Below are 16,607 nucleotides of genomic sequence, written 5' to 3'. Positions count from 1 at the left end.
CAGAATAAAAACAACTACCTATACTAATAGTCATGGATAGAAATGAATGAATGGATGAGAAGGGCCCACTCTTCCGTACAAGATTCCACTTAATATACAAGAAAAGAGGGAGATATGAAATCACTATTAGATAGTGCAGTAAGTAGTAAAGTATTGGTAGGAGAAAAATAAAGGAGGGGCTAACAATGCTCGATAAGAAATGGACTCATTACCTTGCTCATGTAACTGTAACCCCTCTGTACAGTATCTTTACACTAATACACACACACACACACACACACACACATCTATAGAACAAAAAAAAGTAGTTAAATACTATAAGGAATTATTCACCAATTGCTATTGAAGTCCATGAGCAACATTTGAAGAGGAATAAAGTATGTGCAAAGTGTCAAAATATGTCCCTGCATCCACTGTGCTTTCTCATGCTAGGTAAATTGTTCGATTAGGTCTTGTGCGTTTGCCTGAAGCCAGCCTCAGATTGTGCTCCTCTAACCAAGGCCTTATGTTTAACAGAGATTACAGATATGACCTACTACCTCTAGCTTGTCTGTTGAGATGGGAGGGGAGTCTTGTTAACCTTTTGTTCAGGTTGGCCTTGAACTGTGCTCTTTATCTCTCCACCTAAGTAGCTGGGATGAAAGGCATGAGCCACCGGGCCTGCCTCAAAAGCTTTCTAAAACAAATGGAAGAGGAAAACAACTGTGGTTATTTTTGGTTCTCCTTCCCACGTGGCTTTCTTTCCTTGGTGGCATCATGCAAAGGCTTCTTCTCTGCTCATAACACAGAAAAGTGTCAGACTTGAGGATCAGGCATACACAAGATCAGAGTACAGAGGGCAAATTCCTCTTGTGATCCTTCTTGGAGGATGCCAAAGGAGAGAAGACTGGGTGTTCACTGAATCTGTCAGCAAGCAAGAACTCTTTCAGCCTAAATTCCAAGGCTAGAGAGTGAATGCCAGCAAGGTGTGGAGGGACACTGGAAGGTATGTTGGAGGTAGGGAGAGAATAGGGGGTGGGGGGAGAGGGAGGAGCAAGATGCACATATATGCTACAGCCACGGGCTCTTTCAGCCAGCACTGTTAAGATGGGCCAATGATTCAGTTTAAATGCCCTGTTTGCCAGGCCCCAAGCCCTTCACTGTGGACTTTCTATTTCAGTGATACCCATTGTCATATAGTATAGGAATAAAGTGAATTGGATATACCTTTCTGTTTTCCCTTGTTCTCAAGACTTACTCAATGAGATGCTCCTATGGTTCCAGATCAACCCAGGCAGAAATTCTTCAAGATTCCACCACAATAGAAAAAGAAAGGAAAGGAAAGGAAAGGAAGAAAGAGAGGAAGGAAGAAGGAAGGGAGGGAGGGAGAGAGGGAAGGAAGGAAGGAAGCAAGCAAGCAAGCAAGCTAGATATAGTGGTACATTTTTAGTCATCCCAGCTACCATGGGAAGCCTGAAATAGACAGATCTATCACAATTCTAACAGAAAAAAAGAGAGAGATCCATACAGAACTATTGCAAGGGCTCCAAAACCATACTGAAAGTTGAAAAGTTCAGAAAAAGAGAACAGAGCTAAAGTATTCACACTTCCCAGCTTCAAAGCGCACTCAGGGAACTATTAAAACGCAGCGATGAGCCAGGCACTGGTGGTTCGTGCCTGTCACCTTCGCTGTTCAGGAGGCTGAGATCTGGAGTTTATGATTTAAAGCCAGACTCATAGGCAAAAGTCTGGGGGACTCCCCTCTCTAACCGGAAAAATGATGGGCTGAAGGCATGATTCAAGTGGTAAAGGCCCAGACATATGCAAAAAAAAAAAGCACAAGTTTCTCCTTGGTACTGGTAAAAAAAAAAAATCTAAAAAAGCCATCAGTAGTAAAAAGACTGACAATTTTTAAGTGAGGTAAGGACTTGGATATTAGTATTTCTCTAAAGGAAATATGCAAATAATAATCACATGAAAAAATGATAAATGCCAGGAGTCATTACAGAAATATAAATAAAAGCTACAACAAAATAATATGTAGTAGCCACAAAGATAATTACCATAATTTTTTAAGGAAAATAAGTATTCAAGGGTGCACAGAAGAACTTTGTACATTGCATGGGAGAATAAAAATGTTCTAACCACTTTGGAAAACAGCTTGGCAGATTGAAAAGGCAGTTTTTCAAACATCTTAAAACCAAGTTATGTGGCTCAGTGGTAGAGTGCTTGCCTTGCATGCATGAAGCCCTTGGTTTGATTCCTCAGCACCACATAAACAGAAAAAGCTGGACATAGCGCTGTGGCTCAAGTGGTAGAGCTCTAGACTTGAGCAAAAGCAGCTCAGGGACAATGCCCAGGCCCGAGTTCAAGCCCTAGAACTGGCAAAACAAATTATTTTGCACAAAGGAAGGGTGATATGAAATAATCACATATCTCTACTTTTAAAAATTTTTTTGTTTGGTAAGAAGTCACTATCAATAGAGAGTAACTCACCCATAAAAGAAACCATTTCTATGTTACAGAAGGACAAGATGATGAAGGGCAGTTTAAAGAAAAACTTCTCTTTAGTTCTGTGTCATTATTAAAAATTAGTCATGCTATTTTTAAGCATTCTAGAAACTAACCATCAAAACACCACTCAACCATTTAGTATTCAAATTTTTCCATAGTTTTGGATCAAAGTTTAGAGAAATTTTAAAAACAATCATAAATTCTCCGTTTCATGGTATCTCCAAATATTCCACAATCACAAACCAACTTAACAATTTAATATCTAGGAGTACTTCTGGCTAACTTTAATCGTTGGGCAGGGCTGGTTTCCATCTTGAAATGCAAATTCTATGGTTTAGGTGGAGGATTTAGAGACTTATAAAGTCCAAAAAGAAATCATAACTCCGACATTTTAATCATCCATCCTCCAGGCTGATGATTTACTCCCTAATTCCCACCAGAAAAATGAATAAAGTTTTGAAGAACGAGTTAATCTCAATGTAAATCTCCAGCCAGCCTCTGTCAATCATGTTAGCCTTTTCCCCCTAGTTAGCCTTTTCCACACTTCCTGCCAGAAAACTACACTGTGATTTAATTGCTTTGTGACTTCACCGTTTATTAAGAGGCAGAAAAACATAAAGAGCTAAAACAAGGAGATAAGCCCATTGCCGTAAATTGTCCTTTTCAGCGATGAAACTTGCCTCTTAGTGTAATAAGGTAGGCACTGGGAAATGCCCCCCAACAAGTGCAATCTGCCCAACTCCCCGGACCTTACAAATCTCTGGGCTGCAGCACCATCCATCAGAGCCCAGAGCACTCAAGTGAACACTTTGGAAAGCCAGTGTGAAGGGCACGGCCAGGGGTCATTCATCCTCCAATCTCACTTACCCCACACTTGGCTTTCATTCTCAAGGAGCAAGAAAACCCAGAGAAGAACCACCAGAGACAAAAGGAGGAGAAATTGTATGACCTGACAGCACCCAATCTGCTCAGAAATCAAACTATGTGAAGCCAGTGAACACATTCTAGCCAATGTTCACCTACCGGCAGCACCCCTTTCCCACCCACCCACTTCCGGTACAAGTGCCCCCCCTCCTTTTTTCCCCTCTGTAGTGAGCTAAGAGTCATGATCAGATTATACCACATTCCAGAATGTGCCCCAGAGGCCCCCTGCCCTCTAGAAGACTCCATCTAGTGAGATGCAAAAACCAAGGAGTTTGATGTTTTAAAGCCCTGGGAACACATCCGTTGGTGGCTTCTCTCCGAGGCTGCCAGCCAAGAAACAAAGGCTTCGAGTGTTTTCCAAGCCACCACTGATGTCAAGAAGAAAGTGAGTTTGAGGCTATCTTGAAAACCATGCGAGAACATAGGTAGGAGTTTGTGTCAGTTTGTGTGTGTGTGTGTGTGAGAGAGAGAGAGAGAGAATGTGTGTGTAGAAGTGTATAACAGTGTATGTATATAAGTGTGTGAGTGTATGTGTGAGCATGTGTGCAAAATCCCCACAGATGTGGGAAGTTTCAAAAGAATATACAAGAACGCAGGCATCGATTGTAATTAAGGAAGGACATCAGGAGGTGGAATGTATTTAGCAATGGATCTATATTACTTTTTCTTTTCTTTTTTAGGTCCTCGACAGAGACTCAAACTTGATACCTGTTGCTTTTGCACCTTGGCTGGTGATCTACCAAAGGAGCCACGCCTCCAACCCTAAGGACATGTATTACTTTTGCCACCCACCTTAATAGTAAAAGTTAAAATATGGAGGACAGTAGGCAATATTTTCCAAATCAAATACTCATGGCACATGGTTACCAACACAATGCTGTTCCACAGCTAGGGGCGAGAAATGTCTGAAGGAAAAAGTCCTTCAGTCATTAGGTGGCTGATGTTTTCAGTTCCAGTGACTTAGAAAATAAATGGTAGGCAGAATTATTGAAAACAGCATTGTCTACAATACCTAGCATGGTAAGCAGCAATTAGAGACTGAGCCAGTGGTCAGCTGTCTGTGCTCTTAGACGCCAAGGCCCAGGTGGATGACCCCAGGATTATCTCTTGAGACAATGGGTCAATATGCTCACCAGGAATTGGGCTCAAGTTTATGAATAGTTTCTGTACTGACGTTTGGTAGAGGAGATTAACTAGGGAGAATACATAAATGGAAATCAATGTCACAGTCCCCAAGGACTAACTTGTGTCAGCCTCTGCTGAAAAATTAGGTCAGGCATGATTACTCCTGAAGCAGCGGTGAAGAAGACTGCACTGTAAACATAGCGGGGGGGGGGGGGGAAATCTCAAAAAATAAGTCAGGTATGGGGTTGGTGGATGCCTGTAATCCCAGCTACCATGAGATTTAGGACAGCCCCAGACTAATATTTAGTTATTTGTATTATAGCTAAAGGGGGGAAAGGTTGGAACAGGGATTATGGGCATGTAGTAGAGTATCTGCTGAGAGAGCTAGCACAAGGCTCTAGTTCAAATCCTATACCGTGGGGCGGGGGTGGGAGAGGAATAAATTGCAAAAATAGTGATTGGCTACTCACTTGGGGAAAAATTAATTTCAATTTCTATCTCAAATCATACGTCAAGCTAAGATTCAAATACAACGTATTTACAAATATGAAAAGAAAGCAGAAAACTGTGGTAAGAAAAAGTAGGAAAATTATTTCTGAGCAATCGCGTGGCTGGCATGTTGCTCTTACTTCACTCCTTCTATACACACTATACCCACTGCTCTGAGTTATAGGCTGGGGAAAACCAGGGATAAAAACAAGTGAATAAGAACTATAACTGGAGGGAAGGGATGACACTGTCCAAAAAGAAATACGCTCTTTCCCTGACTTATATAATTATTACCTCTCTGTGCCACACCTTTATAGTAACCATTTAAAAAAGTAAAAAAAGAACCATAGCTGCATGCCACTAAGCACTCAAAGGGAAAAAGGCATGAAGACCATGAGAAGTGAATGTCTCAGGAAAGCACCCCAAGGCAGACCTGCAGAGAAAGCCTTCAGGACACTCAGAAGCAACAGCAGCTGGGGCTCGTGTGCACAGCTCTGTACAACTAACCCCCTTCCTCTGCCCTACCCTGAGAGAGGTACCATTATGAAGAGGACTCCAAGTTCACCAGCGAGGAAAGTAGCGAGTCAGCTTCCACTGTGTGTGTGTGTGTGTGTCTGAGTGCACACCCATACCCTCATCGTGAAGAGGACTCCAAGTTCACCAGCGAGGAAAGTAGCAAGTCAGCTTCCACTGTGTGTGTGTGTGTGTGTGTGTGTGTGTGTGTGTGTCTGAGTAACACACCCACACCCTCATCCCAATCAAAGAAAGAGCACGTGCAGAACCCTGGGGTCAGAAGAGGTTAGCCCGTTCCCTGAACTGACGGGGAGGCTAAGGACTGGAACACAGTGTTCAAGGGCTGAGTAACAAGAGGTGGAGCTGGAGGGCAGGCACAGCTGGATCCTGTGCAGACAGGGGAGCGCTGGGATGGGTCACACCTAAATGAATGCGGTACTCTGCTATGTGAGGGGGAGGGCTGCCCCCCTCCCCCAGGGGAATCAGATGCCACCACCTCATTTTCTCATCAGTGTTCACACACCCAAATCACAGGTCACCAATTGCTAGCGCAAAGGTAAAAGGCCTCTTTCAAGGTCAAGAACTACGAAAGCAATTTTTTTTTAAGTATCTTTAAAAACGATGTTTTAAAATTTAAACTTGTAAATTAGAAACATAAAAAAGCAAATGGACCTCTAGAGAAATAGGCCCGGGAGGAAGAATACAAAAATCTACAATAGAAGAAATAGAAGTAGCATATGAGAAAAGTTCATCTGTCCATAAAACTCAACACTTTGCCCCATCCCTTTCAAATATCCACTTCGTGGTACTTTAGTTGGTTAAATGTTGACTTTGTCTTTCTAAGGAATTATACTATTTTTAAAAATTGTTATATGTTTGTTGTTATTATAAAGATGATGTACAGAGGGGTTACAGTTACATAAGTCAGGTAAAGAGAACATTTCTTTTTGGACAATGGCATTCCTTCCCTTGCTCTTTCCTAGTTTTTCCCTCCCAAGAATTACACTATTTGAGTTCTCCCTTGAATCTACTCCTTCCTTTCCCTCTCTCCTTCCCTCCCTCACTTCCTTTCTTTCTTCCTTCTTTCCTTCCTTCCTTCCCAGTATTGAGGTTCAATCTTGCATGCTGTTGCATGTATGGGAAAAGAAACATCTTGCATATTGAAGGAAGAGTTTAAACAGGTTCAGATTTCAAGTAATATACACTAAAAAGTATTTCCTGATTTTATAATAAAAATATCTTAGAGGCTAGCATAGATATCCAAGGAGAGATGTATTATAAAAACAGTACAATCTTAGAATAAAATATTCATTCACCTTTCTTTTATTTTTCCCTTGGAGTTAGAATTGGGGATCTCATGACTGGTTTACTGACTGGAGGCTGGCAGTCTACCATGCCGTGCAACTAGCCTTGCTTTTAGCTGGTTAGTTAGAGTCTCACAGACTTTTCTGCCTGGGTTAGCTTCAAACCACAATTCTCCAGATCTCATCCTAGGTAACTAGGATTACAGGTGTGAGCCACTACAACCCAGCTTCCAACAAGCTTTAAAAATTACACAGTAGCTGGGCCCACGTGGCTCATGCCTGTAACAGGAAGCCAGCCCAGCAGGGAATTCTCCAATTAACCACAAAAAGCCAGAAGGGGAGCTGTGGCTCAAAGGGTAGAATGCTAATCTTGAGCACAAAAAAAGATCCAGGACAGTCCAGGCTCTGAGTTCAAGCCCCAGGAACAGAAGAGAAAAAAAAAAAATCACACAGTTGTAGCTATTCATATGGGAAGAAGTTTACAATCTGTCAACATTAAAGGCAGGTGTTATATTTTTGTACTAAAAAAAAATCTTATTCAGGCAATTATGCATAGAAAATATATACGGAAGAATATTAAGAGTGGTAATTTGAACATCGTGTACTTATGCATTTTTAATGGGTCTCTTTCCTTATTGCTACAGCTTTCATTTTTCCTACAGCCAATATGCCCTACTTGTCACAATAAGCAAAGTTCTTAGGCAAAAATGAAAAAAAAAACTAGCCTATCATAAAATGCACATGGAAACAAAAAAAAAAATCTCACTTATCTGCCCAGGAAACCTCCAGTGTCTTCCCACTTTTACTGCCTGACTCAACAAAAGCTTTTAGGACTAAACACTGAGGACTATCAATCCACTGACCCTGCCCCCATCTGTACATCCATAGGTGGAAAATAGCATTGCCACAGAGGAAACTTAACAACCTGCCCCCTTGCCCCGTCCCAGCCATCCTTACACAGGCAGCCTACCAGTCTCCCCTTCCTGATCTGGCCCTTGTGCCTGTCTCGTGCCAAAATATCCTCATGCTGCAAATATCTGGCCAACACACTGTTGGCCCCCTTCCAGACAGGAGCTGCTGTGTCACAGATCCGTCCAGTGGAGCCCAGGGAACAACACCTGGGCACTGTCTCCTGAGTCACAGCAGAGACCTCTGACAGCTGTCTCTAAATTCCTGGACCACTTCTGCGACAGATGTGCTGAAAGAGTTCCCCTTTCTAGGTCTAAGACCCAAATCGATGCTCTACCTCTCTACAAATGTTTTCTTCTTTCTCTGTTTAGGACTTCTACTAAAGGCACTAACTCTGCAGCCTTCCCAATGTTCCTTTCTACCCCTAACACACGGGTCTGTATTCTCCAGCTTTTTCTTCCCTCCTGGCTTAGAGAAAGCATTCTTCCTATCTCAAGCATTGATTTAAAAACAAAATTGTCTTTTCTTTTTTGGTACTGGAGATCGAACCTAGAACATCGCACTTGCTAGACAAGCACTTTGCCGCTGAATTACATCCCAGCCTGCTCAGAAATGGATTTTTGAGTGCTCCCAATACAAAGAAATGTTTAAGGTGACCAATACCTCCATCTGATTACTGTATATTATATACATGGACTGCAGGGTCACATAGGAATTATATCAACTTAACAAATGAAGTCCTCTTCCTTTGATCACTTTCTAAGCCCCATGAGCACTGAGATTCTAGACTCATAGTGTCTCTCCTTTCTGTATAATTTTCCCACCCATTCAGTTTTATTTTGACCAAGTGTCCTTGTCCAATTCTGCTGCACCTGCCATGTAGCATTTCCTTTTGCTCTTTCTTTCCCAGCACAATCTCTGGACCTGGCAAAGCTATACCTCATCATTATACTAACAAAGCATCAGGAGTGAGGATAGTGGAAAGCCCAGATCACACCCACACCTCTGCCAATGGCCATTTCCGTGACCATAAAGTGAGCAAGCCCTTAATCCTCCATGTCAATTTCCTCCTCTGTAAAACCAGATTAATAGCATCTGCTCCACCTCCCTCACAGGTTCAGTGTGAGGATCAAATGAGGCTGTGTGTGGGAAACAGCCCTGGGAGCCATAAAGCTCTCTGACATCCTTGCTATTCCTGTCTTATGCTCCCTCTGTTGACCTTGACCTGGCCGTAGGCAAGGTTAGCTACTGTGGTCTTGAGGTTGGTCAGTTAACACTATTACATTGTCCACATTTTAGAGTCTGCTATGACTTCTATAGGATCCCATTTCATCCATTATGGGAATAATCATATTTCATTCCAAACAAGCCTACCTTCTGCTGTTTAATTACATGAGCACAGACTTCTGGAAGATAGTAGTAGCCAGAAATGAAAGATCCTGTACCAACAAGTACCATATGAGAGGTTTCATTATTATATATCTCCATCTTACTGCTAGAGAAACTGAGGCACAGCAGCGCAGACATGATTGGAACTTGGGCATCTCATTCTAGAACCCATGCCCTTACACATGGTCTCACAGCTTCTTTAGTGGGTTTGAGATGGATAGAGAAAAACACGTGAAGAGGTTATAGCCACCAGTGTATGGGTGGCAGGGAATAATGTGGATCTGATCAAGAACATGGAAACTCTTTCAAAACAAATAACATCATTATTGAGATGGCTAATTCCAGACGCCACTTGGAGCTAAGAACCAACAGACACTTCTCTGTCCCGTGGTACCACATAGCAGAATGCATAGAAACCCGTGAGCTAGAGTCCTATTGACCCAGCAATGCCAGTTGTGGTAGCAATTCATCCTAGAGAAATAAGCATGGATGCCCACAAGGCAAGTTTAAAGAAGTACAGAGAAGCACTGGAAATGTCAGTGATAAAAGACAGGGTAGAGAAACCAGTCCTGGGGGCTGGTAAGTTGGCCCAGTGGTAGAGCGCTTGCCTTGCATGCCTGAGGCCCTGGGTTCGATTCCTCAGCACCACAAAAGCAAAAATAAAAAAAGCCAGAAGTGGCGCTGTGGCTCAAGTGGTAGAGCACTAGCCTTGAGCTGAAGAGCTGAGGGACAGCGCCCAGGCCCAGAGTTCAGGCCCCATGACTGGACCAAAAAAAAAAAGAGAATCCAGTCCTGGCATATCTATAAACATTATGTCGTCATGTAAAATGATAATGCAGTTTTAAAAAGGGAATTAGTATTTTGTTAATGAAAAAAAGAATATAATAATTTATTGATGTGGAATTCAGTGTCTGACAAGTTCACGTTCTCAGTGGGTTTACTAGCTGTGTGAGCATGGCAAATCATTTAATTTTTCTGATTTTTAGTTTTTCTCCTATGCAAACGGGGGGTCGAAATACCAACTTCAAAAGGGCTAAGTGAATTAATAAAGTAACATATATAAAGTGACTGGTACAGAGCCAGAGACGGTATGCATGTGATAGTAATCATTTGTAAAAAAAAATGCAGTAAATTATTATACATGCACACACATCCTACACAAACTACAAAACCAAGAAAAATAATGCAGTGAAATTTAAACATTAATTCTTTCTGGAAGTGGAGAAAGAAACCATTTTGTTCTTTTAAAGTATCTGCTTTTTTGTTAAGACTTTGTTTGAAAAAAGACAGCAGCAATATTTAACTATCAAAAACTATCAAGTGACCTAAAAAAAAGACCCCCCCCCCTTTGATCTATTAAAGTTTCCTACTGGGACTGGGAAGGTGGCTCAGTGGTAGAGCGCTTGCCTTGCATGCCTGAGGCCCTGGGTTCGATTCCTCAGCACCACATAAGCAAAAAGAAAAAAAAGCCAGAAGTGGCGCTGTGGCTCAAGTGGTAGAGCACTAGCCTTGAGCTGAAGAGCTGAGGGACAGCGCCCAGGCCCAGAGTTCAGGCCCCACAACCGGACCCCACCCAAAAAAAAGTTTCCTACTGTCATCTAGACTATGCATATTGTGTTTATGGAAACAAACTACTTTTATGGATTTAATCTGAAGAGTAATACATCCTATCTTCATTCTTCAGAGTAAAAAACAAACAACTCTAATTTCACCTCGTAAAAGTCTTTTCTGCACTCTTATATCTTTGCAGATTCAGGTCACCCTGAGTGAAAAAAAAAAAAAAAGTAGGGGAAGAGAATGGATGCATATCTTTGAAATCAAAATTAAAGGAGGCAAACACCACAACTTCATGATGGTGAAGGGTGAAAGCACACATATTACCTTAATTGTGTATGGTCAGAAATCACTGCAGTAAGTATTTCAGCTCCGTGGACAATTTCCTCGTGTGGTCAACAGATGGAAGTAACTGAATAGTCTTGCTGTATTCCCGTAGAGTGCCAGTCATTCTGAAAGCAAAAAGGAATCTTGTTGAGGGGAATGTGATGGTCTACACTCCTTTCCTGAGACACACTGCAGAAGGGAAGCCATTATCAGAGACAGACAAGCATTTTGGAAATCAAAGCACAGCTTGGCCACTTTTCTTCTTAGAGGCCAGGCCAGGCAGGCCAGAATAAAACAGTGTCTGTTTTAGGTAAAAGCTAATTGCCTGTATTCCTTTTTTTTTTTTTTTTAGCAACCCACTGTCATTTCCCAGAATAACATTTGATCCTTCACAGCCCAAGTCACCTTATGCATACCACCCAATCTTCACATTAGACCATCGTCCTATTTGTGAGGAAAAGTTGTCTTTTCTATCAAACTCTGTTGCTTAAAAGTCCCTGCTTTGACCTAGTGGCTCGGCTCTTGTAAAGGAAAAGTGGAACTGCTTAGGGATAAGGAAGGGTTTTTGAAACATAAGGTTTTGTCTTAAATGGGTTTCTTTTTGAGATGGAATTAAGACACACCTCAGATTGTTCTAGACAGAGCAGAGGGTGCGGTATATTTTGAGATTACTTGTGTATTGTTAATATTATTTCAAAGTCACCTCAAGTAAATACATTTCAGCCTATTCGCACTAGCCAATCACGAGCAGATTGTGAACCAGAACTCAACCAATCCGAGAAGAGGGGTGGGGCCTGAGGCACTATGTGAACAAGAACTCAATCAATCCAAGAAGAGGGGGCGGGGCCTGCTGAACTAGGGATAGAGGAGCAGCCTTCCTGCTCCACATGCCAGAGTTTTGGTTGGTGGTAGGCCCTATTTTGCCTTGCTGAGATAATCCTTTATTTCCGTGTTTATCATGGTGATGCCAATGGTTCTTGGAAAGCATATTTGTAACATTGTATTCTCTGGTCTCCCTGGGCAAACCCAGGTGGATGGTATATAAACTGAGAATCCTGTCTCTAAGGTTGCTGTGAGAGTAAAAACAGCAAGATCTTGTGCCTCTGAGAACACATGGCAGAAATTCACCAACATAAGCCATTTCCCTTCCATTTTACAGACAATATCAAATCTAGGGTGCTCCAGATGGGAACTCGCAAACCCAGCTTTCTCCCAGGTAGGAAAAGCCATGAGACTTATCTCCAATTAACCACCAGAAAACCCAAAGTGGCCTGTGATTCGGTGGCAGAGCGCTAACCTTGAGCAAAAGAGCTCAGGGACAGGGCCCAGGCCCTGAGTTTAAGCCCTACTGCCTACAAAAAACCAAACCCTGCTTTCTTTTGTATCCAAACCCTCATTGCAGTGATCAAATATCAACTGTTCTTTCCGTTGATTTTCAGACTTTCTGAGATCTAGCATTACTCAGTTCTGCCAGTTTCCAAGAGGCACCTTTTGCTCTAGTCAGATTAGCCTGACCATTTGCCAAAGAACACACACTTGTCTGCCCTAGGTCGGCACCATATAATGAGATATGGGCTCTCTTGTTCTCTCCGGAGGCCCAGCTTGTATCTGCGGCCCCAGCGACGCCAAGCTCCCACACATTGTACCTCTCACTAACCTCCTGTAACACTACTGCCCCAGTATTTGAAGTAAGCTTTTCACGGTGAATAGAGTAAGATTTTACAAGCCAATTCTTTTTAGACCAATTCTACTAATGTCTCAGCCCCAGTATCAGGGTTGAAATGCAAGGACTATGATTGCTTGTTTAGCCAGAGTGATCATGACTCCTGTTCAGCATTTTGCTGGTTATTTTGGAGATGAAATCTTATGGTCTTTTCTGCTTGGCTGGCTTTGAGCCATTAACCTTCTGATCTCAGCCTCCTGAATAGCTTGGATTATAGGCATGAGACACCAGAATTCAGCTTCTACCATTTTTTCCCCCTGCAACTAACAGGCTTTATTCCTTTACTAGAAAATACACATAAGAAGTGACACACACTTGAGGAAACAGGTTTAATCTGATTTAAACACTATATAACAAATACTTATCTTGTTTTTTTGTGTTTTGGGTTTTTGTTGTTGTTGTTCTGTCAGACCTTGGGCTTGAACTTAGGGCCTGGGTACTGTACTTGAGCTCTTTTGCTCAAGGCTAGTGCTCTATCACTTTGAGCAGTGTCACTTCCAGGTTCTTGAGTGATTTAATATAGATAAGAGTCTCAGAAACTTTCCTGCCTGGGTTGGCTTTGAACCGTGATCCTCAGATCTCAGCCTGAGTAGCTAGGATTATAGGCGTGAGCCACCAGCGCCCAGCTACATACACCTATCTTGAAACATTATATTACCTCACCTCACTGGCATGTACAATTTGTATGTGCCAGTAAAAATGGAAATATTATTATTATTGGCTGTATTGGGGTTTGAACTTAGGGCCTCAAGCTTGCTAAGCAAGCGCTCTACCACTTGAGCCACACCCTCAGCTGTTTGAATGCCATAGTTTCTTTTTCAGGTAGAGTCCCATGCTTGAACAATCCTCCTCCTTCTGCTTCCCACCTAGCTGGGATTCCAGCCACGTACTATACCATGTTCATCTTGTTTTTAGACATACAGTCTCCCTATCTTCCCTGTTTCTCCCTTCTCTGTCTCCTACTTAGCTAAGATTACAACATATGAGCCTCCTTCATACTTGGTCCTTTATTTTCATACTAGAGTAGGAAAACTGCTGATTTTATTATTATTACTTGCCAGTCCTGGGGCTTGAACTCAGGGCCTGGGCACTGTCCCTGAGTTTCTTTTGCACTTTTAGCACTCTACCACTTAAGCTACAGTGCCACTTTTGGGTTTTCTGTTTATGTGGTACTGAGGAATTGAACTCAGGGCTTCATGCATGCTAGGCAAGCACTCTACCACTAAGCCACCTTCCCAGCCCCTGGAGGATATTATTAATGTCCTGATAATGGGGAGAAATCCACACGTTAATTGGGAACATTTAACAATGGAGAACAAAGCCAAGTCAAGGCTATTAGGCTTAGAAAAGATCATTAACACAAAAATTCAGAGGTAAATACTTGATCTAGTGGAATAGCACCCAAACTCTTGTCATCCATGCTGCTCAATGGGGGTCCCACCCAATTTACCTCTAAAATAGAAACATCACTGCCTCACTGGTCTATTTCAAGACAATTAAAGACAATGCAGTGAACTTGGTGAGTTAAACAATCACCATAAAAACAAAATAACAATGAACCCCACTATTTGCTAAGCAATGTTAGGTCAATCATGCAGGCACTATCTTTCCTTGGGAATAAGTATCCATAGATAGTAACATGATAATTAGATTTACATTTTACAAATAAGCGAGGTAATAATCCAAAAGACTAGCCCCAGCAGTCTAGACACAATAGAGCTGTGTAGACTTAATCCAGAGAACAGCTTACTGCTGCTCCTCCACCAGCAATGAGCCTGGGTTATTATTGCAAGAGCCATTCTTTTAAATTTCTCCATTGCTTCCTAGGAGAGGAAGACAAAAGTGCAATGCCATCTGATGACAGAAAATAATATGTATCCAAATGAGCTCCAGGAAATGGAAACAAAAGGGTTTATTTCTTTGTTGTTGTTTTTGTTTTAACTGCTTTGGGAGGGCAAGGAGGGGACACAGAAATGGAGGGACAAAGGGTATACAAATGCAGCAGAAATACTCTAGACACTATGTTGAAAATGAACCATACAACTTATAGGAAAGAGAGAGCGAGGGAAGGAGTGACATTGTCTAAAAAGAAATGTGCTCTTTACCTGACTTATATAACTGTGACCCCTCTGTACCACACAATAAAAACAATAAAAAACAACAATATTAACAAAAAATTGGGGAAAAAAGTCTCCATTGTACCCTCCTCCTTCCTCTAAAATAGTCTTACTAGTAGTATCATTCTGATAGGAAGATAAAATAGTTTTGTTGGGGAGCCAAGGTTACTTAACAGTCATTCCAAGCTCAACCCAATGACAGTTGCTTTCCTTCCTTCCAAACACCCTTAAAGCTACTTCAGCCACTTGTACCTTAGTGACGCCTGTGGTAACGGCACACGCCCGAGCCCACGCTTTTGTCAAAGGCCAAGCACACTCTGCTTCATAAATAGTTTATGTATGTGCACCTGTGCTGAAATTCCAGATGAAGAGGCATGCTCAGAACCCTGTAATATGCCGCTGCCCAAATGGCATGCTATGGAAGGACTTTTGCTACCTCCTATCGGGGTTTCCTTCATTTCAGAAGGAGGCAGAAGGTGGGAGCCCATAATTAAAACTGGCTTCAGCATACATCTCATTTATCTAGTCGCTGAGAATTCCTAGAGCAAAGGCCCACAGTGTATATGAGCTTCGTAGATGGGTTTTATGAAGGATGATTAACAGCACCAAATTATCCATTGTCCAAAAAGCAAAACTCGTACTTTTACAACTCCACAGAAGACTTGTAGATGATGCTTAGAAATATGAGGGCGATGGGTTTATAGAATAAACTAGTTTCCACACTGACTCTGGAGAATGGAGAAAAGCATCTCTAGTTTGTATAGTTAGCTCATCCCTAATTCAAATCCAAATTCCCTGCTGGTTTGGAGCAGGTACAGCTTCCCATGTCCCCTGACTGCCTACCCCCTCCCCTCACCACCACTTGACACCTCGCCATGAGGATCTGGCTAGGGGTAAGTAGGAAGCAAAGCCCAACACACAGCCTGGCTCCAGCCAGCACTTGATTGTGACCCGATTGACTTGGTGACAGAATGCTTTGATTTCTCAGCTTCCCTCATTCGTGTGAGTGGAGGCTTCTTTCTTTCAGGGAAACCATGGTGGGCTTCCCCAAGGAGACAAGGGTCTGAGAATCAAACCAACTTCCCCCAACCGGGAGAAGAGAAGCCTGGAAGAGAACGAGGTTGGTCCAGTAGCAGGGGGCCAGCCAGACCTCCTCTCAGTCTGCACCCCTTGTTTGTAGGAGCTCTTGGAGAATGGCGAAGTGCTGAGCTTGAACTCCTTATGAATCAGCATCCCTTCCTCCCTGCCTCAAACAGGGCCTCTCAAAAGAGGCAGAGACCATGTGAGCCCCAGATCTCAGAGGTCTTCCTGACACCATGGCATGCAGTAAGTCCTGGCACCTGGGTGCTGCCCTGGAAGGCTGGTGTGGGAAAGAGGCTCAATAATAACCAAGGTGAACATTCTGCTACCCCAGAGAAGTAGAAGCTTCCAACCAAAGGTAAGTCGATTCTAAAAAATACAGGGATCTTTATATGGGCTGAGGTTCATCCTTAATTCAAATCCATAATAGAGTGAGCAAAGTCATGAGTGAGGGAAGAAAGCTAACACCTAGTATCCGTACATGTTTCTGAGTTCCATGTCATGGGCTATTTATCAGCGAGTCAGCCTGGCATGCAGAATAAAGGACACTAAGAGCCAGGCGCTAGTGTCTCACTCTGTAATCCTAGCTACACAGGAGGCTGAGATCTGAGGATCATGGTTCAAAGCCAGTCTAGGTAGTCTGTGGAACTCTTATCTCCA

General features: G+C 42.5%; 1 protein-coding gene across 1 annotated transcript in view; it reads right to left on the bottom strand.

Moving 5' to 3' along the window:
- Kank1 (KN motif and ankyrin repeat domains 1) overlaps window positions 1-16,607 on the bottom strand; it is a 180,147-nt gene that overhangs the window by 107,593 nt on the left and 55,947 nt on the right. The window contains exon 2 of the mRNA XM_013018406.1: window positions 11,028-11,152. The gene's annotated coding sequence lies outside the window, so the exon portion shown is untranslated. The remainder of the gene's footprint in view (window positions 1-11,027; window positions 11,153-16,607) is intronic.

The sequence above is a fragment of the Dipodomys ordii genome, unplaced genomic scaffold (assembly GCF_000151885.1).
Source record: "Dipodomys ordii isolate 6190 unplaced genomic scaffold, Dord_2.0 Scaffold40, whole genome shotgun sequence".
Taxonomy (NCBI): Eukaryota; Metazoa; Chordata; class Mammalia; order Rodentia; family Heteromyidae; genus Dipodomys; species Dipodomys ordii.
The sequence above is the reverse complement of the archived record's forward strand: the minus strand, read 5'-3'. Positions and strand labels throughout refer to the sequence as shown.